Raw genomic sequence first — 27,583 nt, 5'->3', positions numbered from 1 at the left:
TGTCTCAGGCAGGGCAGGACAGGCAGCCAGAATTGTTCATTTACTGTTTAATTCTGTAAGCAGCAGATTGACAAAGCAGAACCCATTCATCAATGCGTCCAGAACCAGGAGTTCAAGCCTTCCATGGAGTCTTTGTGGCAATTTAACTTAATATAGTTTCTGTATTTTTGGTGGGTTAGATGACTATGCAGGCTGGGGTGTGTTTAAAGACAAACACTTATGGGCACAGAATACATTTACGCTGGTTGAAGATTATGCGGCAGGTCAGACTGGCTTTACAGGATGATTATTTTCTGCCTTTGAGAGGCAAGGTTATATAGAATTTCCATCAGTGACACAGCCCCCATCTTCAGTGACATGTGTTACTACAGCCCTGCACCAAGGGTGCTGATACTTGACGACGCTGTTTCACCTATGCTGTCTGCATACCTTGAACACATGTGCCCAACACCAGATGAAACTCAGGAATAATCAGCTGACATTATAAACAATGGTTGCAGTTTAAAGAATGAGAGATCCACAGAATTACCATGAATCAGAGTTGACCCTCACAAAGCTGGAATGGGCCCAGATAGCAGGAATGAAGGTAAAATCTCACCATATATTGCCTGCCACCCCAGTGGAGTGTAGTGGTTCAAATATAGACTTTGATATCCAACAAATCACTCTTAATAATCTCTCCACTACTTCCTATGTTACTTTAGGCAATGATAATTCTTTAAATATCAAGGAATTCCTGTATTAAAAAAAGGAAAAAAAATGGTAATGAGACACCTAACTCACGGAACTTTTGTGAGGAGTACAGAAGGTAATGTTAAAGTGTTAAGCATAATATCACACAAGCCTAAGAAACATTAGTTAGAATGATTACGATTATCACATTGCTATTTTGAGTGACATTTTCTTCTAGGAATTTCTTTCTAATTTGAAGCTCTGTGATGGGACGGCCACCCAATCATTATTTGTTACAATAGCTTTTTACACTGTTTTTTTACACTAAGAATGTAGAGTGGGTTTGGGACAGAATAACAGATCTAATCACAAGGCAGTCTGAAGAGAGCATACTACCAGCTCAGTGGAAGCAAGAGGGTCCAGGGCACGTGCATAGTATAACATGACTTATGAAGAAAGCACTGAAAGATGAAAGTGTTGGATGAGGAGGACAAGAGAAATTCATCTGCTAGGTTTTTCATTGGTTGTTCCTAGTTGAGCCCTCCCACCATGGGTTGAAGGCACAAAATAAATCCAATGCAAAGAAGACAACCACCTCACTGAGATAATCTAGAGCCTCCCATCCTGTCATCTGTTCATTAATACATTCTACAATAGCAAGAGTCTCTCAAAAAGTGAATCCCTCAGTTGTTATTGCCTCTACATCAAAGGGCATCTTGGATATCACTTCCAAATCCTCTCACCAATCCTGGGATTTCTCTCCCTCTCAGCCCACAGCCTTGTGACCCCCAGTTTCTCCCTTGTTTAAAATGAAAAGGCAATTCACAGTCTGTAGAAACTCAGATGGGATAAGGTGGATGACAATGCTGTGTGAATTGTAGAGCATTGCTGAAGGCTCAGTTCTAGGAAATCAAACGGCCATCAAGTGAGAGTTCAAATCTAAGCTCTAGCACTTAATGATTATGTGACCTTGGACAAGTTAAGGTATCTTTAAATCATAGTTGAATAATATTTTTAAACGCCAGAGAGAGAGGGGGATTGATTTAGCGTTTAAATCATTCAACTAGAGGCTTTTTTTCCTAGCAAAACGTAGCTCTACAAGAGAAGCTAAATGTGCGTGTATGGGTACGTATGTGTGTGTGCATGAATTTTGGTGGCAGGGATGACAGGAATCTAAATAGTTACTAAGTGATCAGAAGAGTTAGGAGCACAGGGAGATCAGCTCGGTGCTTTGTGACCACCTAGAGGGGTGGGATAGGGAGGGTGGGAGGGAGACACAAGAGGGAGGAGATATGGGAACATATGTATATGTATAACTGATTCACTTTGTTATACAGCAGAAACTAACACACCATTGTAAAGCAATTATACTCCAATAAAGATGTTTAAGGAAAAAAAAGAAAGGACAAGACAAAGGGAAACAACACTAGATTTTAACAAAATACACTTGGCATCTTTGAATAATCTAATACTATGAGTTTTCATTAAATGTCAATCCTTATATGTTATTTCAAAATACAGTTGACCCTTGAACAATAGGTGTCAGTGCCCCTAACCCATGCATACTGGAAATTAACTTTACAGTCAGCCCTCTGTAATTACAGTCTCGCATGCCCAGATTCAACCAACCGTAGATCCTACAGTACTGTGTTACATATTTATTGAAAAAAATCCACATATAAGTGACCCCACACAGTTCAAACCTGTGTTGTTCAAGGGTCAACTGTACACCACTTATTTTGCACACTGTTCATGTTATGCCCTTGTTTTCAGTAAGTTTTAGGCCGGCTAAATGCAAAGACATGCTTTTGACCCATTATGAAATCTAACACAGATAGTAAAAAGAGGTTAATAATTTAGTCCCTTTTATGATGAAACTTTACTAAAAACTTTTTCTAATTTAAGAAAAATTTCAAATTTGCATAGAAGTTCCAAAAAAACAATAAACCACATATGTCCTCTCCACTGATATTGAGCAGATGATAAAAATTTGCTGTCTTTCACTGAGGTATCCTTTTTCAGTAAAGGATACAGCTAAAGTTCAACTCATTATCCCTTTAAACTAGCCTAAATTACCATGAGACGCTCTTCAGAAGTTGGTGTGTATCATTCTCATGCACCTCCACTGCCCCTTTAGGCCTTCCCATACTACAACTTTGGACAGTCCAAATATATCTAGACATCAATAGAGGTGGTATAGGTGATCTGTCCATGCTGCCCTCACCTTCTAATTCCCTCCATCTTAAGGATATGTTTTTATAGCCTTGGGCTTTAGTATAACTGCTTATTATGTCCCTGTAACTCTTCCATTATTATTAAAGTAAGAATTAAAAAAAAAAAAAAGAGTTAGGAGCATTTTTGAGCTTGTCTCAGCAGGTAGCACACATTTGCAAAACTGTGGATTGGATTGAAAGGATTTGACTGAAAACAGAGACAATGTAGTTACGGTTACATGGAAAGGCATTTTAATAATTGGCACAAGAAGAAACAAATTTTCTAATTAAAAAAATCTAGGGAGATTCTCTAAGAAGAGTAAGGAGAACCTCTCCTTTTTACTGAGAATAGACTTGATGGCTCCCCCAGAGGTGAGAGTCAGCAAAACCTGCAGGTGGTGATAACAAAGCATAGAAAATGTGAACTATAAAGACAGCCTGGGTGGTATCTCTATGGGTCAAGATATCTGGGGATAACTCCCCCACCTGTACACTCATATCTCACACACACACACACACACACACACACACACACACACACACACACACAAATGCCCTTTAAGCCCTGAATCAGTTTTGACCTTGTGGCCATGTAGCTATCAATTCCAAATCATGTCAATATTCCTGGGATAGTTTTGGCCTTTCTTGAAATGGCCAAAATAACAGGAAAACTACCAGGGAATAAAAACATAACACCAGAGAGATAATCAAGAACATCTTACAGTACATAATATTTTACCCAAATATGTTGAGCAGTAAAACTGCAAAAGCAATAGTAAAAATGTTTTATGTAGTTAGGAGGAACAAGCCATGTGTTATAATAAACCAACTCTAAGTAAAATGCATACATACCTTAGACTTAATGATGTGCATTAACATGATATTTAAGAATGTGGACAATACAGGTTTTGGATAGGAAAGACACAATGAGAAAAATAAATTATGACATGCATCATAGCCCACACTATATTAAAATTTGGCCTTTGAGATTATATAGCATTAAACATACACTATGAGGACCAACTTCATCCACCTAGTTATACAGGAACTGCTAATTACAACCTGATTTCACTTGGAGCAAAATACCAGAGCTGAGGCAAAGCCACCCCTGCTAACTAAAGAAGAAACGGAAAGGAAACAAGGAATCCAGTCCCCCAGGATTATACTTCTTGGCTGTGTATTGCATTGATTTATATTTTTCATGAGCTTTATCATCACATTTACTAGATTAATTTCTAAGCTATACCAGCCATACTGACTTTTAGTATTATTCATTGAACATATTTCTATAGGCTACAAAATAAATAGCACATCCAAGAAATTCAACAGGCTATTCATTTAGAACCTGAAGAGCACAAATCGTTTTCAAATTCTTGAGAATAAGCCTAAACAGTTAAATACACTTTGTTAAGAGAATAAATTAGCCTTTTTTTTTTTAATGGATTTACAAGAATATTGATAGTCTTTGGTAGCTGTTCCTATCTCTAGCTCTTGTCTGGGGTAAAGAACAGAAAGGGATGACGATGATATTGTGAAATTATGCAGGTAGGTAGAAATAAAAAGAGGGCTACAAGAGCTGTGGGCCCAGACCTCTGCCTGGTTGGGCACCATATCTGAAAAATAGAGATGGCAGTATTGTGGGCAGATACTTATCACTGTAAATCATTAGGTGTCTCAGGTTTAAAAATAAAAATGTATCAGCTACATCTCATGGTTTCCCAAACTCAGTATTATTGGACAAAATAATGGCACTAGGGAGACAATGGGCACAGAAAAAGTGCCTCTGGTTGTATTTTCAATTTATTATTCTCCAAACATTTCATTATAACTTGGCCCAGCTCTTAAGTTCAAAGGGTGCACATTCTGAACAAAATGAATATATGATGAGGGAACCACCATATGGCCAGAACATTCATCTAAGCTTTAATTTTAAGGAAAATTAATAAATTAATGATTTTGGCATTCTGTGCTCCAGTGGGAAGAGAAAATTAGCACAAGAAACAGATGAAGAATATTAATTCCATATGATGAAAACGTTTTGAAGGAAACTGAAATGGGCAAACTTTGAAATTACAACTTTGATTTGACATTTTCTTATAACTTGTCTTATGTTTGCTTTGACTTTATCTATCACTTAGAATACGCTCTTAAAAAACCAAAGTTCAATAATTGAGTTAAAAATATAGATGAATTAATTACAGTTGTGATAAATGGTAAATATTAAAATGAAAAAAAGATTCAAATATTTGTCTTCATATATTTATTTGCAATTACTATTAGACTAAGAATTACACATCCATTATTTTAAATGGGAAGGAAAACTAGATAATTCATGAGTCAAAGTTTAATTTGTGATTGTATAGTGACATAATCATTTAATGATTTCAGTAAGTTCATATAAATAGGAAAACATTTTTTTGTCAGAAGGAGAATGTATTAATATCAGATTCTAAGAATTAAAAATGTGCATACATTTTTCTATATCTCATTGGTAAATGTGGATTTGTTCAAAGAAGAACATCTGACTTAAAGTAAATACTTTGTCTTGACAAAAGAGCTTGAGTCAAGTTGCTAATTAATAGCGTCTCTGCTGTGTACTGAATAGGGCAATAGATTATAAGTAGAGAAACCTGGATATTAATTTGGGTTCTGCCATCAACTATCTGAGGGATCTGAGCAATGTGCTAGAGGTTTTAATTTCTTTAGGAAACAATGAGAATTATCTAGGCTGAGCAGATCCAGAGGAACCAGAATCTGGAATTTCTTTGTCTTACCAAGTAAGAGTTGTGTCATGTTCAAATCAGAGATTGATTTCAGTTGATCTTAGTTTCACATTTGCTGTGGAAACACCACTTAGTACTAATGTTGATCAAACAAAAGCATCAGATGCCATGTAATACTTATCACACATTAGGAATTTGTTGAGCAAGATTTGCATATTAGTGATCTATTAGACTGCTTATTTTTTGACAACAGTTATTTGAAAAGTGGAATCACTTAGCCCTTCCATGATATAAGTTCCAGAGAGATTCAGAATGATCCAGACCTTCAAAATATCAAAATTTGCTTGAATTCTTAAAAGGAACTTGGTATCAAAAAATAAAAGAAATCTTGAGGAAGTACAGGTTTCTTTTCCTGTGCCAAAAATGGTGAATTCCCTCAATGTGCAGCGCTGTTGTTTGCTTATTGGAAAGGAATGAACAATTGGGAAATAAATCATCTTTTTGGCATTGCCCTTTTATCTTTATCCTGTTCAAATACTTATTCCAGGGAACACTTACAGAACAACAAGTGCCACTTGGCATTTTGCTATAAAATATCAGGTTTGTTTTCAGCTCTCAGTATAGAAAGTGAGCTTATAGTCTCAGGAAACGTAATTAATTATCACTATGTTTGCAGTAATTTAAAATAACAATATCAAGGAAGAGCGCTTATGACATTCAACTGATCTCATTTATTATTGTGCAGACTTCTAGCATCTCTATAGTTAATGGCCCCTCAGTATCTTGTTAGCAACACCATTTTTAATAACTTTAATTCAACTAGATTGAAAATAAATCTCTTTGGGGAGTCAGGCTAAAACATAGTAAACCAGTTTTTAGGTTAACCACATTTTTCTGTTTTTCATCATTCATTTAAAATCAGTTGAAATTTTAAAACTTAAATACACCCCCATAGTATAAGTACTGACATGTATAATCTCAAAGACCAAATTTTAATATATTGTGGGCTATAAAGCATTTTAAAATGAATAGCTATCTTTAATAAGTAATACTGATCATGTGTCAGACGCACTAATCCCTTTTCATATGTTTTTCATTGATTTAACATATAAACTTTGAGGTCCTACTATGTGGCATGCCTACATAAGGTAATAAGACAATGGTGAGAATAGACATAAGATCTCTACCTTTATGGCACTCCCGGTTTATAGGGAAATATACTAATCATGAATAAATACAAAATTACAATTTTTATTAAAAAATAAGTGCATGCTAGTCTCAGATAATATAACTTCATGGTGGCCTTCCAATTATATAAGTAAGAAGTGTTATTACATCATTCTGGGAAATTTACTTAATCTCTATAAACCTAAATTCTCAAAAATAACTAAACCCAAGATTCAAACTGAAGGTATATATCTGCAGTTCTCAGGTGGGACTATACTTTGTTATATAAATAAGTTATCTTTAATTATCCTTTCTCAAACTTTTAAAAAATAAATTGAATGAGAATATTGAACCATTCTAGAATGTCATCAATAGTAAATACTAATTTATTTTTATTATTTTAGTGAAAGTATGTGTATCAAATTGTCAGACTATGTTCAAACCTTCAGTATAATGTCATCACAATAACATCTACAGCTACCTAAAAATACATTCTTTTCTATTTTCTATTACTACATCACAAAAATAAGATTGTATGCTTTTTTCCCCAGCTGTTTGTAGGGAATGCATGATTTAAGATGTAGGTAAGCCATGTGACATATATGAAATTCACTACTGGGGAAAGGTGTGATTTTCAAATCAATTCACATGAACAATCCCAAAAGGTAGCTGCTCAAAATTGCTAGGGCTGTTTTGCAGTCTAGCTGTTTCTCACACATGCAGCTGAATGTAGCATATTCCAGGGCAAGTAACAGCAGAAATTTAATTACTTAACAAAGGTCGACAATTCTCCCGAGCAACACCATCTAGGCCTGTTTGACTTGCATGTATGATCATATTGTTTTACTTGCATGTATGAGCATATTGTTTTACTTGCATGTATGAGCGTATTGACAGGGACACGGTGCAATAGTATAAAAGCATCCATGTTGTCGTGTCTCATACTAAACTATCATGAACTCCACTTTTCACCTATAAAGTGAAAAAAATATCTTCTCCCAAAGTGAAGTTATAAAAGAAAATACATGGAGCGCATTAGTACTGTACATAACACACTTTCTTTTCTCTTTTTCCTCTTATTCAAACATTTTCTTCCTTTCAGCATCTATCTCATATGTTGAAAGTGTGCCCTACTGTTTCTATAGAGATTCTTTCCATGGAAAAGCCATGAATGATGGAACTCATGGGACTGAAGCTCACCTTACTAACTCCTAACCAAGTAAGTCAAATAAATAATCTTTAATGGGTTTAAACATCTAATAATGGTCAAAAATTTGTGCAAAAGTGCCTAAGACCTAAAAACTTGTAACCATAGAACCACTGAAACAAAAATTGAGATGGATTCACCGCAATAATAAAAATAATAATAGATTGGTATAACAGAAGAATATTCCACAAAGAAATGTCAGTGTAAAAGAGGCAATTAGTAACCAAATATCTTGGCATTTCAATGAATTAGGAAAAGAATGGTATGTTGAGCAAATAGTGTCAGTCCCAGAGATCATGCATCAGATAGAAACAGTGAATGAACCACTTCCTGATATCACATATAATTATTATAAGACTACATAAATTAAAATTTTAAACATAATACAAATGATAAATTATTTTAGGACAGAATTTAGGACTATATCCAATCAAGAAACCCAAACACTATTTAAAAAGCAAGGTAAATTTAACTATGAACTTTAAAAAGCTAAAAGATTAACAGTGGCCTGGGGAAACATGTGCAATACACCTAGGAAATATAGAGTTAACATTAATATGCGGAAAGTTAATACTAACTGATTTTAAAAATAGAAACAATTCAATATAAAAATCTGCAAAGAATCAATAAACATTTGAAAACAAGCTGAATTGTGCAGCAGCCAGGGAAATATAAAGTATTATACAGTGATATATCAATTTTTTACCCATGAGATTTAAAAGATTTAGAAATACCATACATTGAAGATACATTAATCATACATTTGTGAATGTCTACTGCTGTTTAGAATTTAACCTTGCAATATCTTTTAGAATTATAAATGTGCATGCCCTTTGATCTAACAATTTTGCTTTTAAGAAAATATCCTGGAGAAATAAAATATTTATAAAGATTCAGTGACTAAATAAAATAATTTAAAACCATTTAATTAAAAAATTAAATCAATTGAACTTGATGGATGGACTGAAGGAAGTCCATGATGCATTAATGAATAAGAAAGCCAGCTTGCAAAAAAAAAAAAAAAAAAAAACTGTGATGAATAATCCTTTTTTAATAAAAATAATTCATGAGAAAACATGGCATGAATATGTGTTTGTATATATTTATACTTCATATTTTGTATGTGAGTGTGAAGAAAGATAGTAGAAGTTATCAATCATGGCGTCGACACTGTTATATTATGAAGATAGAAAGTAGAAAATGGAGAAGAGAGAGAGAAGACTATTATTATTAAAGAAATACGGGCTTCCCTGGTGGCGCAGTGGTTGAGAATCTGCCTGATAATGCAGGGGACACGGGTTCGAGCCCTGGTCTGGGAAGATCCCACATGCCACGGAGCAGCTGGGCCCGTGAGCCACAACTACTGAGCCTGCGCGTCTGGAGCCTGTGCCCCGCAACGGGAGGGGCCGCGATAGTGAAAGGCCTGCACACCGCGATGAAGAGCGGTCCCCGCACCGCGATGAAGAGTGGCCCCCACTTGCCGTAACCAGAGAAAGCCCTCGCACGAACCGAAGACCCAACACAGCCAAAAATAAATAAATAAATAAATAATAAAAGTAGCTATAAAATTAAAAAAACAAAAAACAAAAAACAAAAAACAAAAAACAAACAAAAAAAAAGAAATACATAGCTCTTAAAATAATTTCAGTGGTTGCACTGAGTCCCTTAAAATTTTTTTCACACTTTTAAATTCTTTATCAAACACTCATTCTGGAACAACCTACATACTACATATCTTTGTAGGTTTTCCATCATACACAAAGATTATAAAATATTATCTTTTCTTCCTAAAGAATTTGTATTTAGAAAATTGCTTAAATATGCCAGGGATTTCAGAGAAGAGAAAATTTATTTCAGCTAAAATCAGGAAATTTTCATGGATGAAAAACTTTTAAAAATATAAAAAGAAAAATGTTTTTTAGGGAGTTGGAATATAACAGAAGCTTCATTTGAAATTCTAGGTAGAGATGGGAAAAAAACACACACACAGGCATGAGCACCCACACACACACATAGCTGAATCACAGATAATCCCTCCTTCAGTACTGAGGAAACATAAAGAAGATCATAAAAAGAGAGGAATATTCAGAGGAAACTGCAGAAGGAACCCTCATACCATAAAAATGGGAAAAACTAGTAAGAAGAAAAACAACAAAAGGAAAAAAAAAGAAATAAAAGATTCAGCCATGATTCAGTGTCTACTGTCTATCCTTCTCCCTCCACTCCAGATGGAAAAAGAGACTGCGCCAATAAATTCCTAACATCTTTCACTTAGCATCATCTAATTTCCAGAAAAATAAACTGTGACAACCATTACATATGGTCAGAATTTCAGCGAAAGAGGAAAAATTGCAAGGAATTTCTATTTTTAAAGGTTCACTATTATGAGACCTCAGTCTAAAACCGAGATATATTCTCCATAATGACAGAATAAAATCTAACTAGGTGAAGTGGATTTTGACTTACATATGTAAATATTACATATGATACCTTTTACCTGGCAACAGGGCCCATCAAAGTTGTACTGCACTACAATACTCTATCTCCAACCACAAAGTAAATGCAACAGTACTCATTGCTCAAACTAGTTAAGAGAAGAAGAAAAACAATTCTCAGATGAGGGGGGATGGGTGTTAACAATAATTTACTCATGCTAACTACGAACAAATTAAATGTTGCCTAGGGCTACCAACTGAAGCATAATCAACTTGAAAAATGGATGCCAAGGGAAATTTTGCAGACTAGGAAAATAAGTAAAAGAGAAACATAGTAGGCAGAAAAAAGAAAAACACTCTAGTCTGGAATAAAATATAGATTTAGGAATAGGAATATCTTTTCCCAAAATGCTTTGGGCCCTAGGATAATTTAATATGAAAATGAATTGAATACATGGAAAACTCAGACACTATATGAAAATACAGAGAGGGTGGAAAGGAGGGATGGGAGGTCTAAGAAAATCAGACTTACACTATTAAAGGAATAATTATTGATGTTCTTCATTCAAAGACCACCAGAGACACAACAGTAGTTGAACAAAGTTGAACTTATCGATGCATTTCAATGATGGCGATCTCACACCTTGAGCAACCATGGGATGTCTCAGGAAGAGGATGTTAGAAAGAATTTATTATAGGATTTGAGCTTGTGTTAGGTGTTTTGGGGAAAGGCTTCAAAAAAGCAAGACTTCACTCTGGATTGGATGCTGTCAGAAAGCAGGGTAATTCTACTGATTACCTTCACAATTCTTATCAGAGAGACAGAAAGAGTGAAGTGAGACTAAACATGTAATTGAAAGGAAACACCAGTGACTTATATTAAGAAAGACAGGAAAACATTGAGCCATTTTTACAGTATGGATAAAGTGGATGTTTTATCTGCATTCCGACATGATTACAGGGTAGTCTTGATTTTGTGTTGATCCATTAGGGTCACATAGTGACCTTGTCTGATGTCGGTGTTCTGTGAAATTATTCGGGTTCAATAGGAGAACACCAAGGCCAAGTGATACAAGTCCAGCTCCTAGAAATAGCAAGGACTAAACAGCAATGCGAGGCTAGTTCTATGCTGTCAGAAACTGCTTTTCTTTTTTTCCTTTTCTTCTTATTTTTAGTTAATAAACTTTACTCTTTAGAGCAGTTTTAGACTCACAGCAAAATTGAGTGGAAAGTACAGTGTTCCCATCCATATGTGCCCTGTCTCCACACACACACTCACCCACTATTGACGCCCCATGGGACAGTGGCAAATTTGTTAAAATTGATGAACCCACATTGACATGTCACATCACTCAAAGTCCACAGTCTACATTAAGGTTCACTCTTGGTGTTGTTTACTCTATGGGTTTTGACAAATGTATAGTGACGCAGATCTACAGTTATAGCCTCAAACAGAATAATTTTCACTGACATAAAAATCCTCTGTGTCCTACTATTCATTCTTCCCTCACTCCCAATCCTGGGCAGACACTGATCTTTTTATTGTCTCCATAGTTTTGCCATTTCTGGGGGTTTATCATATATTTGAAATCATACAGTATATAGCTTTTCATATTGGCTTTCACTTAGTAATATTTAAGTTTCCTCCATGTCTTTTCAGGGTTTGATAGCTCATTTCTTTTTTGTGCTGAAAAATATTTCATTGTCTAGATGTACCACGGTTTGTTTATTCACTCATCCACTGAAGGGCATCTTAATTGCCTTCAATTTGGCAATTGTGAATAAAGCTGCCATAACATCCATGTGTAGTTTTTGATGTGGACGTAAGTTATTAATTCACTTGGGTAAATACCAAGGAGCATGACTGCTGGATCATATGGTTAGAGTAAGTTTAGTCTTATGAGAGACTGCCAAACTGTCCTCTAAAGTGGCATTTTTCATTCCTATCAGCAATGAATGAGTGTTCCTGTCCATCCTCATCAGCATTTGGTGCTATCAGTGTTTTGGATTTTGATAATTTTAATAGGTCTGTAGTATTATCTCATGGTTGTTTGAATTTTCAACTTCCTAATGACATATGACATTGAGCATCTTTTCATATGCTTATTTTTTAGTTTTATAACTTCGTGGTGAGGTGTCTTTTCAGTTCTTTTGCCCACTGTTTAGTTGGGCTCTTTATTTCTTATTGTTGAGTTTTATGAATTCTTTGTATACTTTGGCTAGCTGTTGCTTATCAGATATATCTCTTGCAAATATTCTCTCCCAGTCTGTGGCTTATCTTCTCATTCTCTTGACATTGCCTTTCGTAGGGCAGAAGTTTTAAATTTTAATGAAGTCTAGATTATCAATCTGTTCTCTCATGGATCATGCCTTTGATGTTGTGTTGAAAAAGTCATGCTTTACCCAAGATCATCTAGATTTTCTCCTCTGTTATCCTCTAGGAATTTTATAGTTTTGTATTTTACATTTAGGTCTATGATCAGTTTTGTGTTAACATTTGTGAAGGATCTAAGTTCTGTGTCTAGAGGCTTTTTTTTTTTTTTGCATGTGGGTGCCCAGTTGTTTTAGCACCATTTGTTAAAAAGCTTATCTTTGCTCCATTGTATTGCCTTTGTTCCTTTGTCAAAGATCAGTGGACTATATCTACGTGGGTCTATTCCTGGGCTCTTTATTCGGTTCCATTGACCTGTTTGTTCTTTTGCCAATACCATGCTATCTTGATTATTGTAGCTTTATAGAAACTTTTGAAGTCGAATATTGTCAATCCTCTGATTTTGTTCTTTTCCTTCAATATTTAGTTGGGTCTTTTGCTTTTCCATTTAAACTTCAGAATTAGTTTGTTGATATCCACAAAATAAATATGTTACAGCTCCTGAAGGTAAAACTCACAGAAATGTGAGGGTTCCCCTATGACTGCAATGTCTTAGAGTTTTTAACTCTCAGAGTTGTCCACATTGAGCCTCCATCAATCTGTCAACTACAGTTTCGGTTTCCCTACCCTGGCACTGTTCCCATGGAAGTTTCTGTTCATAAGTTTCTGCTCCAGTAAGTTGTGATGCTCTCTATTCATTCTCAAACTCTGTGTCTCTCAAATTTTAGGAAGAGCAGTTAGCTCTGTGACCTCTTTTCTCTGACAGATCTAATAAAAAGAGTTGCTGATTTTTTAGTTTGTTTAGCCTTTTATTTTTTGTTAGGACAGAGTGCAACTTCCAAGTTCCTGACATGCCAGACCAGAAACTAAAAGTCTGTGTTTCACAATAAAATAAATTGGAAACTACAAGTAGGAGAATAGCTATGGCTGAAAATTCAACTATTAACTTAGAAAAAAATCTTGAAATAATAACAATAAAACACAGAGTGAAACAATTAGAGAGAAAAGATGATAATTGATAAAACTAATTGGCCTCCATGAAGTAGAGAACAGAAAATAGAACTAAAAATTTTCAAAGACAAATAGCAGAAAAAAATCCCTGAAATGAAAGAAAATCTGAATATTCAGATTGATAGAGAATATCAGGTTATTAAAAGAACTAAATAGGTGACTACAAGTAGTGGTTGGGGAGATTAGGGGAAGAATGCAGGAGACTTTGGGGCCTTATCCATCATTAGAAAAGTAAAAGTCTGTAGATATTTGTAGAATTTCCTAAAAGTTCTGAAGTAATGAAAAGTTGGCCTCAGAATATGATACCCATCCACACTGCTATTAACCAGTAAAAGCAAAAGATAAATATTCTCACCATTAAAGAGCTCAGTAATATAAATCTGCTGAGCTCTTCTGGCATAACACAGAACAAAATAAAACAAAAGAAACAACAACATGGACCAAAAAAACAACTTGATGAAACCCAGCCAAGTTGTAAATAAATAAAGCTCTTAAATTTCAGTAAAACTAAATGTATTATTCTTGTGCAAATAGTTTTTCTAGCTTTCAAACCATTGAGAAACTATAATTTCATAGATTTCTCCAAGCCGTTCTTTATCTTCTCTTATTTTGAGAAGTATGGCTGTATTACATGTAAGTATGTGACCATGTATTAGAATTTAACAGAAAAAAATTTTTTCAGGAATTTATGAACTTCAGACTAATGTTTCCTTAGTAGAAGAAATAATAGTTCTTAACATTTCCAGTTAAGGCAAAGAAAACAATTATTACATTTTACAATTGATTTCATGGTAGGTGTTCTTTTAATTCAGGTGCCAGGAAGACTCTTTCTTGAGATCTTTCATGTGTAAGAATGCTTAAATATCTTCATTAAGCCTGAATAACCATGTAACTATATATAATTTTCATAGATCAAAGTTACTTAAAAAATCATCTAGACATTGTTTCATTAACTATAGCATCCAGTAAAATGGAAAATTTCTGGAGACCTGTGACTATTTTTCCCACTGAATAGGTGACTTGCTTTTTCTGCTTGCCCATCTGGCCAGCTAACACTCTCTAAATATGCTTAGAAAAATGTTTGAGGCAATGTTCAGCTAATGTTAACAATGTCATTTGATGGTATGATTTTGAATGTATTTGCAATTTACTCTTGCACTTTGTAATCTGAATGTTTATTGATGTATATATTTTTAAATAAAATGAATTTTTTAAAGGGGGAAGCATGGAACATGGAAAGAAACAGATTCAGTGGAAAGCACAGAATGTATCTGAGGAGAATGCATGAAATGATGAAGGTATGGCTGTTGCATAAACTGAAGAAAGGCTTCCATGCCAAGCTGAAGGGCTTAAGCATGGTCAATTAAACAAAGAGGAATTATTGGAAGGTTTTGCATAGAGTAAGGTGTGTTCTTCAAGAGAATTCATATGCCAGGCATAGTCAGATAAAGAGACATTTGAAACAGAAGAAAACCTGCAGTTTCTTTCTTTGGTTGATATGAAATAGATAATGAGACCTGAAGAAAAGGAATGATAAGGTTTTGGATTTGGGGCTTTATTTTCCTTTTTCCTTCTAGCAACTTCCTAACATGAATACTGTATGAAGAATACTGATGCATATGGAAATGCTAAGGTCATACTCAAAATTAACTTAAAACATTTGAGAGCTGAGATTTGCCTCTGTCCTTAACTCCAAATCAAGCGGCCTAAAAATGCATTGCAATTATTCTAACATATCATGAAGCCTAAGAAAAAGAAATGAAAGAATATAGCCCTTCAGAAGTTGTCTTTTTAGATACTATAGCCAGAAAATAACCAGTGTTAGTGTCTTACAACACTGGTGGCTTAACCCCTGGCTGGAAAAACAAAATAAGCACCATTCTTTATTATATAAGTTCCATTTGGTGTTTGGAGGTTTTTTTTTTTTTTTCAGTATATCTGCAAAGTACTAAAATTTAAAAAGAAAATCACTCGATTATTTGACCTAATACAACTGTAATGTCTGGAAATTTTCCAGATGCCAAAAATATTACATAGCTCTTTCATTCTCAAGAACCTTAATCCTGCTCTAGCCTAGGGCTTTAGGATTGCTTCCTACATCAGAGCAACTTATAAACTAAAAATTTTTTACAGAACTATAAAATGCATCTACTGAATGACTGCTTTATGAGGGAGGGGTTATAGGAGATAATGGGATCATATGCAATTTTCCATGGAAATGTGAAAATCTTTCATCATTTTGTACTTTCCACTGAGTTTAATATTCTAATTCTAATTCCAAACATTCTATTTTCTTTACCTTGTATAAAAATACACTATATGATAAAACAGTGAAGTAGGCTAGAACTTTAAAGATTACATCTTTAGTGTCATTTTTTTTCTAGTGGGATTCAAATCTAAATTTATAAGACAAAAGTCATGAACTACAGTGAAGTTCTAAAAATATGGCATATGATTCTTTAATAGTATATCAAAATGCTATATAAGTATTCAGGGAAACAAATAATTATTGTTCATAATACCCTTGATTAAACCAATGATTTGACTACCTTAGAAAAGTATAACTGAAACCTTACATCCTACATTTTATAACCACATGACCTTCTAAAAGCAGATAGAATTGAGCTGAAATGTTACAAACAAATTCTGGATATAGTCCAACAATACAATCCAACTTCTGAAAATGAAATCACACCTTAAAAATTATTCCCTTCACTTTACAATCCATATATTTAGAATCAGTTTGTGTTCAAACCTAGAATCACAGTAGTTTACACCACTAATTTCGGAGAATATGTTGGCCTTTTCCTCTAAATCTTTATTCCAATTTTAATGCCTACTTGATAATTATTTTATATATATATATATTTTTAAACATCAACAATTTATTCATCTCAGGATGCACTGCTTGAATGTCTAGAAAGTAAATGTGTAGTAAAGGATAGAAAAAATATTAGGGTAATATCATTGAGACCTTATCAAGGAAATATAAACAAACAAACAAAAAATACTTTAACATCTCCAATGGTAATCTCAATGGCAATCTTCCAGACAAAAAATAACAGACTAAAAGTTGTTGGCTTTGTTTATAAGTGGTTTAAGATTTGTTCTGACAAATCCCTAATGAAGAGGTTAAGAACGGTGTGGACCAGGAGGAGAAAAAACAGGTTCAGTTGAATTTTTAAGTTTTTAAAACTGGCAGTCATATAATTTCAGTAATAACATTTTTTCATAGCTATATTTCTCTGTTTTTTCCTCCTTCCCTGTTCAATCTGTCACAGTTATACATATTCTTTAAAGACCGGCTCAAATGCCAACACCAAAACGGAAACTTCCCAATCACTACCTTACTTCAAATGAGAGCTAATCTCTATTTAAGTAGCTAAGTGGCCAATTATTGAGTAGCTCCTATCTTCTAATAAACACTTGCTGTTTTATTTTTAATTTTCACAACAACTTTTCACAATGGACTTTAGAACACTTAAGTAGTTTGCCAAAGGCGATACAAATTCAGCTAGGATTTGAACTTAGGAATACCAGTCGCCAAATCTCATGTTCTCTGTACAAATATATGTTTTTTATTCTGGATAAGACAAAAGAAAATAGACTATCTCAAAATAGTCCTTATACTCATTCTGGTTATAATTTACTACTGTTCTTATAAATTATCTGATTGATATCAATAGGATACCTTCAAGTTTCACTGGAAGGTAGTAAAAACATTTATAGCCCCCTGCAGATTCAAAAGAATATAAATGTCAATATCGTCTGTGGGTAGGCTTGCCTGGCAGTAAAACTTAACTATATTTATGTGTAACTCAGAAATTCTACTAAGTGAAACAGAAATAGAATATATAAGCAGTGGAAGGCTTATCCTGAAACAATTGTGAGAAAGCAAATGTGAGAAAGTGCAAATTGTACCATCTTCTTCTTACCAAAAACACTTTTAATAGAAATTACTGTGTGCTTCTTATTGTTGTTTGTGGACCAAATGACTAAATTAAAATATTGGACTTTTCCTTTTAGTAACCTGACCTAGAGTTAGCATGAGCTGACAACAGAGGAAGGATGGTACATCAATAGCCTCAGTATGGGAAGGTCCAGGATCACCACTAACATGCTTAACTATATTATATTGAAGGAACCAGTGGGATATTCTACTTGGTTTGCTTTTTCTTTAAAAATAACTTATTTTTAAGTGACTCAATCCCAACTCTAAATCATATTTTAAGGAACTGAAAACTCCTTAGTACTTTATCCAATAATTCCTAATTCAATGTTATTCTCTCCTCTTACTTTTAACTTTTAATTATTTTAATGAGTCAATAGTCAGATATTTCTCTTGCATGATATTAATGAAACCCTGGGACTCTTGGATGAAAGTTTCTTATAACTTTCTTCACAATAACATATTTTAACTTTTCTTATAGGTACTCATAAATTAATTCACATATTTATTCATCTTATATTTAACAATTTCCCTACCTGTGCCAAATGTATAAATAGATGAATACGACCTAGATCTTCCTCTAAGAAGTTAGTTGACTCTGTCTGCACTGTATAATATGGTAGCCATTAGGGCCTGTGGCTATTGTGCACTTGAAATACAGCTACTTAGAAATGAGGGTGCTTTAAGTGTAAGATACCCACCAGAATTTAAATACTTGAAAATTTTAAAAGTACATAAAATATCTCATTAATAGTTTTATACTGACCACATGTTGAAATGATTATATGTTGAATATGCAGGGTTAAATATCATGTATTATTAGATTAATTTCATCTGTTTCTTTTTAATGTTTTAATAGTTGAACTAGAAAACTTTAAATAACATTTGTGGCTTGTACTATATTCCTATTAGACTGCACTGGTCTATAAAATCATAGATGAAGTTTATAGACTTAAGGAAATATATGTTCTAAATATGCACTAGAATATTAGATATATAAAAACATGTCAATTGGAACTTTATTAGAGTTTCATCAAAGCTTCAAAGCTGAAGTGCATGAGGTACAAATGCACACAATTCCAAATGGCAAACATAGAAATATAAATGTGGGACTAACTAAGAATGAGGCAATCAGGTTTAGTAACTAATACTAGTCTCCAGTGTACATCAAGCATGGTAAGGATTTATTAACTGGGGTGTGGGGAGTTGTTATAAAGAAATTGCTAGGAGTATAGAATACTGAGTATAGAATACTCTTCATCCCCATGGTGGAGAGGATGGGGATGCCCCCTTGCCCATCCCACCTCAAAGGCAAGTGAAGGCGGCACCGAGAGAACACTTCCAGAGGTTGTGGATGCTTGCTTGGAGGGAAGCTCATAGCTTACTACCTGAAAACATGCTGACTGAGATGCTTAAACTCTTCAGCCTGTGCAGGGGGGCTAACAAGGCAAAAGTCAAGAGCATTCTTGGGAGAACCGTTATATAGAGGTTGGAGGTAAGGCACAGTTACTTGAAATGACTTTCATCTGAAATAGTCCGAAGACAAGAGGCTTCATTTAACAGCCTGCAAAAAAAAAAAAAAGAGGACAATAATGGGAACAAACTGCACTCCTGTGGTTGGCCGGTGAGTATACTTCAGTTCCCTAAGGCCAGGTAGATACCACAAAGGTAGCAGGAACTGACATGTTTTAAAAGGCTACTACTGCTCAAGAGAAACACCTACTGGGGCAAAAGGGGTTCCAGAAGAAAGAATCTGTATGGGGTTCCACTACAGTTTAATAGCTGTGAGTTGATTAATATAAAGTCAGCCAGAGAATGTATCACCACGACAGGGGACAGTGAAATTCAGAAAGCTTTTCACAGTTTTGAAAAGATGCACCAATAATTCCACACAAAAGAGCAAGCACCAGAACACCTATTTCTCACCAGCTAATATTGAACCACAGGTGTCAGCTAAGTAGGGAAATATTTGCTCATATTCTTCTCATTCTGTTTTACCAGTCCATCTCTACATGAGCCGGAAGCTGAGAGTGAGGGGCTAATGGGTGGAGTTAAACAGAACATGGAGGGTCCAGAAGAGACGACAGCATTCTTCCCTACTGCCCTGGAAAAGCAGATCAGGCTTGAGTTGAGGGTTCACGGAGAAGATTGATGGTGAGAGCAAAGCTTTGATTTAGACTTGTCCCAAATTTGAATCCCTGAAAACAAATATTTTGATTTATTTTGTTTTGTTTGTATTCTTAATTATTTCTAATGTCTGGAAGTAAACAGACTGATATGGGCTCTACCCAAGATCCCATAGTGTGGAAAATTAGCATGAGATAAAGCATGTTTAAATAAGTGGCCAGAAAAAATAAAGTAATTCGCTGATCATGACTATCCATTTCTGCCTATTAAGTACCTATTAAATGAGAAATGTGGTGAATTGTGAAAGATAACTTATCAGAGCAAGTCACCAATGACTTTGAAACTTGCTTCTTATACAGATTAACTTTTTATACTGTCAAAGGAAAGGAACTCCTATTCGTATTTGATACTGCCTCAAAATGCTTTATATAAAACTTATTAAACTTTAAATGTTACAACGTCACACAAATTATAAATCTTTACTTCTTTTAAATAACAATAGAGGAAGGAGTTATATTTGCCTAATAATTTTAATTCCTAACTTAACTAGATAATATTTCAGAAAAATACATAGTGAGACAAGTGGGGCTCTTCTTATAGAGGTTTAAGATGTAAAATGTATCTGAATCTGTGTGGAGACAAGTGAGGAGGAATGTCCTAGAAGGGGCTTAGGTAGGAGCAGAATAAACTCATCAGGGAATAAACTCATCATTATGTTTTTCTTCCCAAAGTCTCCTTCTGGGGGAACATTTGCATCTCAAATCATTCAATCTTGAGGGGGCATAGAAAACCCATGCCCGGTTCAGACCTCAGTGCCCATGTATCCACAAAGGACCAGCAGAAATTGACAAGACTGGAGGGGCTTTACGTCAGTGGTGGTAGCGAGGCACATCAGAGTGATGTGCAAGTTTTGTTAGAAGTAAGATCCAGCTCCAGGTGAAAAAAGAAACGGTATGGGAATGGGGAGAGCTCCAGGTAACATACATGACTGTCTGGAACAAAACACTGCTCAAGTGATAGAATGGAAGCAGAATCCCATGACAGACAGCAAGTTAGGCAGGAAAATAAGAGGTGGGGTTAGGAGCAGAAAAATCAGTCTGCTTATACGTACCTCACACTTGAAAGGTATTTACTTTTAACATTTTATTGAATTGTAATATAAAATGAAAGTGCATACATCATAAGTGTCATCTTGATAACTCTTCACAAATTAAACACACCTATGTAATCAGGACCCAAAATAAGAAACAGAATATTATCAGGGTTTTGATGCCTCTTTAATGATTCCTTTCAGTCATTAGCATCTCCCCAAAGTTCCCATTATCCCGAACATAAAAGCATAAATTAGTTTTGCCTAATTGTTTTCTTTTTTTACTTTTATAAGTTAAACTATACAGTATGTATGCTTTGTGTCAGACTCAAGAGTATTTTGTAAGATTCATCCATATTTTTCTGTATAGTTGTAGGTCATTGATTCTCATTGCTGAACAGTAGTCAACTGTGTCACTATATTACAATTTATCTACTACTCTCTTACCGGGCATCTGGATAATTTCTAGTTTGAGGCAATTATGAATAGTGCTGCTATAAACATTCTACCTCATGTTTTTCATTAAGCCTATATACATATTTCTTCTGGGTATATACCTAGGTATAGAATTGCTGCATTGTGAAATATGCAATTCAGATTTAGTAAATGCTGATAAACAATTTTCTCAAGTTATTGTAATAATTTTTACACCCACAGGATTGTAGGAAAATTTTGTTGACTCTACATCTTCATTACACTTGACCTTTCTCTCTATTTCATTTTAACCATTCTGGTGGTATTACATTGGATGTTTGGATTTGCATTGCTTAATGACTAATGAAGTTGGATGGCTTTTTATATCTTTATTAGCTATTTGGATATTTTCATTACTGTGTCTTCAATGTTTCTCCCCATTTTTCCTATTGGATTACTAATCTTTTTTTCATATTTATTAGGACTTCCTCATATATTCTGGATATTTTTCATATATACATATTTATAAATATTTTCTCCTTTCCTATGTGTTATTGTTACACACTATTAATGGTACCTTTAATTACAGAAGTTGTTAATTTTGATATAGGCCAACTTAACTTTTTTCATTTATGGTTAATTCTTTTTGTGTACAGTTTAATAAATCTTGCCTACTTTAATGTCATGAAGACGTTCTCCTTTTAAGTTTTCCTTTAAGACTTTTATTGTTGTGCCCCAGCCATATTTAAATACCATATAGATTACCCCAGGGCACTGAGGCAAAGTTTCTGTCTAAACCCATTGGCTGGTATGGAAGAAACTTCTAATATCTCATCAGACTAGGCAAGGCTCTAGGTTCAGTATCAAGATAGGGCTATGCCTCCTCAAAGCAGGACTTTTCAAACATTCATCTGAACTTGGGAGCTCTAAGATTTTAAAGAAAAGAAGCAAGCTGCTTTCAATACACTTACTGTCTAATTATGGTCCCAGAAGATGTCAGACAGTAATATGGTGACAGTAAAATTTGCAAGAAATGTAAAAATAACTCTAGTTGTTATAATAGCACTGACTTCCATTAAGATGACATCAAGCTGTTTCAAGCTCATCCACAGCCTGAGGCACAAGCTATTAGGGCAGAAGGGTATAATAGCCTCCTCTCCTGTTTTGTCACATGAGAGCTATTTCAATCCTCCATGTAGAGGAATTCAGAGAGGTACAGACAAATATGAAAATACTTCTTGTATATATCAGTGAGTTAGACACTACAACAGTCAATGGCTGCTTGTTACATATTGACTGATATACTGATAGCATTAAATGTAATCTGTGTTTAGACATATATCTCAATCAACTCTGATTATTTTGTTTTCTTACAAAATCTTCAAGGTCTAACTTTAACCCTTCTCTCGTCATTTGTCATCCCAAACATATTTCCAGGAAATATGACCACAGGGGATATTCTGACCTTTATGGGTGTTGATTAGGGGCAGCTCATTCTAGCTAACATACTTCTATCATGTGAAAGTTCACAAAACATATAACCAAATGATGCTGGAAGGCATTGATGCACCTTAGGGAAGCCAGGTTGTTACACAACCCAGACTGCAATGCTCTATGTATTTAGGAGTTTTTATTAAGAAAAAGAATTTGAAATATTTATTTGTGATCACCTAAGATCAGTGCATCTCCCCAGTGATTAGATACAAGGAAGAAAAGTAAAAGAAAATTCTCAGCCATTGGTTCAAATTCATTAGTTCCTCATTAGGCTCAAGAAATCTGCATTTTCCAAGGTCTAAAAAAATAACACATGGAAGACAATGTGTTATATACATAACTAAGATACGTAGTCTATCACTGTCAGTTATTACCTTTGTAATTCATCTTTATTTAAAATGGCATGTAACGTCTCAGCAATATTTATAATGGAGAACAGCTGTATTATTTCATAAAATGCACATTGCATACAGCTGTTCATGGTACTGCCTGCAGCTGTGGGATAGTTTGCTTAGTAATGCCTGGGCTCCCTATTTTATCGGTGAAAAGAAAAGCATGAAGCCCAGATGGTCCGTGTCAATTATGCTGTAAAAAGTGTTGTCTGGTCTTCTCCTTCTCAGCAGGACTCCTATTGATCTGAGTTCTGTCAGGATCTGATATGATTGTGGACAAGTCACTTTGTTTCCAAAGTCTCATTTTCCTTATTAGTAAAATGAAGATGTCTGTTTTTTTAACTGAAGTATAGTTGACTTACAATATTGTGTTAGTTTCAGATGTACAGCATAGTGATTCAGTATTTTTACAGATTATACACCATAAGATGTCTGTTTTAATTCTGTATTTTGCAAAGACCTGAGTTTTCATGGGCATGAGGAAAAGCAAACAGAGCTCCAGAAAATTCTGCCCTTTTTCATATATTGTAGCTCTAAAAAAATATTTATTTAAATAAAATACTTAAACCTTTAAGCATGATTAACAATAATGCCCCTTTACTTTCTAATGATCTTTGAATCCCTGCAAAGGAAAGGTAGTCATTGTAAGGTGTTTAAAAACTCTTGATTTAATTTCAGAATTGAAATTTCATCATGGTTTGGCTATTCAACCAGTGTTAAGGGAGAAAACAAAATCTCCCTCTTTGATCACTTCATCTATAAAAAGGGGGATTATAGTAATTAATGCCTCATGAGGTTGCTGTGACTAGCAAATTAAGTAATGCAAGTAGAGTACTTAGTATAGATCTTAGCAAATAGTAGGCACACAAAAAATATCATCAGTGCTCTTTCACCTTTTGTCATATATAACGTGCACTCTCTTGATCAAGTACAATAATTATATAAAATTTAAATTGATTTTGCTATTAATTATAGCATTTTTATAATAAGTCAAAAGCTATCCTCAAAAACACAAGGACTCTGTATTAGTTTCCTAGGGCTGCCATAACAAACTACTGCAAACGGGGTGGCTTTAAACAATATACATTTATTCTTTCACAGTTCTGGAAGGTAGAACTCCGAAATCAAAGTGTTAGCAGGGTCATGCTCCCTCTGAAGGCTCTAGGAAAGAATCCTGTCTTGCCTCTTCCTAGCCTCTGGCGGATGCCAACAATCCTTGGCACTTCCTGGCTTGTTGTTTTTTGCCTCCTTCAAAGGGTCATCTTCCCTCTGTATGTGTCTATCTCTATCTCCCTCTCTTTTCTCTATTATAAAAACACCTGTCATTGGATCATTGGATTTAGGGTTCATCCATATCCAGTATGACCTTAACATGATTACATCTTCAAAGACTCAGTTTCCAAATAAGGTCACATTCACAGGTACTGAGGGTTATGACTTCAATATACCCTTATTTGGGAGACATAATTTAACCCACAATAGGCTCCGTAAAGATACAGACAGATATTGAGCTTAAAATGTTAAATAGTTCAATGGAAGTATGCATATTCTAAAAATAATTAGGCATTAATAAAAAGAAGTTGAAGAAGTCTTGACATAATATAAACAAACCTAACTATATTGAAAGTATGCCTTGTTAAGGTATAGATAACTCAATTGTTTATAATATCCTACAAACTTCTCCCCATATTAATTATTAATTCAATGTAATTCCAATAAAAGTAAGAAAAGATTTCTGACTATGGATGTGGACTTCAAACAAACTAAATCTAAGATTTATAGAACTCAACCAAGTGTCAATAACAGCCAAGTCTAATTAGAGGGAAAGGAATATGTTTATAGATCTTGAACTACTATATAATGAGAAATTATTAAGCTATCATAATTATCACATTGCAACACTGGCACACACACAAACAAATAGATGAATGGACCTAATTAACTAGTGCAGAAACAGACCTAAATATACATGAAACCTTGGATTATGAAAGATATGCTATTATAGATCAGTGATGAACATTTAAATGCTGCTTTAACAATTGCTTATTCATAAAGGAGAAAAAAATTGAATCCCCCTGTTATGCAAACAACTCCAGACAGATTAGAAAACCAAATATGAAAAGTAAAATTTAAAGCTTCTAAAATACATGTAGGAAATTATTTGTATGATCTCTGGGTAGGCAGAATGTCTAGAGAAATTATAAATTCTAAAATGACATATTAAATAAGACTGATAAAATTGATCACATTAACATTCAAGTCTTCTGAATGATAAATGAAAACATAAAAAGGTGAAAAGATAAGTCAAAGCTTTTGGAAAAACAAATGTTAGAAAGTATCTATGCACATAAACAAGAAAACAGACAAATATTTTGTAGTATATAGAAAAAATGTAATTCTATATATCAATAAAAATAAGCTATCAACATCAGAGTAAGTTAAAAAAATCAATTTGCAGACAAATTTAAATAACATCATCCCATTTATATAAAATTAAAAGGATAAAACAATGCTTGGGAATGAGAAAAAAGCCAAGATAGTGGTTATTTCTAGAGAGGGTCCAAATAAGAATAATATGACTGTGTCAGGATATACATTTCTCCAGGTGAGAAGTGTTCATAAATATTAACTCATTATTCTTTATACCTTTCTATGTATGACTTTTCACAATACTTTGAAAATTATATATGATAGTAAAATTCAGCCTCTTATTCCTTTGTTATCTTAAATCACAAAAAATGCACTTTAGAAATCTGAATACGCGTTATATGTTAAATCTGGTGAGGAGGGGATGAGAAGATAGCAGCAGCATTTTTTTTAATCACCTGTAGCTCTCCATTTAAAAACAGATAGAGTATCAAGGATAGCAAAACAAAAATCCATACACAGCATCAAACAGAAAGCTAGATGACCAGGTTCCCCTTAGCTTAAAAATACAGTCTGATGATGGCAAACACTGACAACAGCAGCCACTGTGTTGTGCTCACAACTGTGCAAAAGGATGCAATGGAACATCTGACTGAACAGAGTTCCAGAAGAAACAAGAGGCACTCATTGTAAAGCCTGGATCACCAATGTGAGAACGGCAGCTGACATGGAAGAAGATTCACACATTCCAATAGAATTGGACGGTAAGGTTTGAAGGACCCAGAGAAGTCTGATATCCTAATTCTACAATGTCACCAGTAAATGTCATAACAAAACCCCACAGTGAAAATCACCTGCTAGGAATTGAATCAAAACTGAGCAGGAACAATACAATAGAGATTCAAAACTAAGAAAGTATGGAAAAAAGGGGTTAGGGGAGGAAATAGGTAGGAGATCTGAAAAAGTAAACTACATTTTAAAAAACTGCATAGAAGCAATATAAGAAAGAGTGCTGTAATGTTAGAAAAACTATTCAGTATCATGCCTCCTCTAAAAGTCCAGGTAATTAATTTCTTGTAAAACTGGACAGCTAAAATGATTAGGTCAAATCTATTATAAGTTCTTATTAGAGAGAATAAGGAGCAAAATATATCCCTAAAGATAATAAGAGCTTGCCACAAACATGCCAAAAATTTGTAAAATATATAAACTATCTATTTAAAAGTAAGCTAAAAGACATTAAGAAAATAAGATATTAAAGAAAAGAAAAACCAGAATTAGAAAACTCAAAAGTGTGATGACAGGACTCAGGAAATAATTAGAAATAAAAGAAAAAATATTTCAGAAATAAAATTTAAATTAAAAATAAACATATAGAAAGATAAACATAATACATGTTTCCTTAAGCAATAAAGAAGGTGATCAGGAGAAAAAAAAATTAAAATAAAAAATAAATGAATAAAATAAAATGATTTATGAGGGAATGACAAATTTAGAAGATAAGTAACGAGGATCAAACATTCATAAACTGGAGTGTCTGAAGACTAAATACTGAAAGATATATTTAAGAAATATTTCCTTAAAAAATATTTGAATCTCCATAAAATTCAATGGTAATTTTTGAATTATGATATTTAGATTCTTATGGAAATAAACTGAAAAGAAAAAAAAAAAACTTCCCAAAAAACAACAAAAAATTCATAGACAATTAGAGGAAATGTGATGAATAGTTGGATACTTGATGATACTGAGGAATTACTGTCAATATTGTAAGTGTGCCATGATTATTGGGACTATGTTCAAAAAACAATTTTGTGATTTGCCTCAAAATAATCCATTGATCAAGTGAGAAAAAGTGGTTGGTGGTCTAAACAAAACAGAATGGCTCATGATGATAATTGTTGAAGTTGGCGAATGCTACCAGCGGGGGGGAGTGGTTCATTATAACATT

Source organism: Balaenoptera acutorostrata, chromosome 4, assembly GCF_949987535.1.
Source record: "Balaenoptera acutorostrata chromosome 4, mBalAcu1.1, whole genome shotgun sequence".
In the NCBI taxonomy this organism is placed as follows: Eukaryota; Metazoa; Chordata; class Mammalia; order Artiodactyla; family Balaenopteridae; genus Balaenoptera; species Balaenoptera acutorostrata.
Note: the sequence above shows the minus strand (reverse complement) of the source record.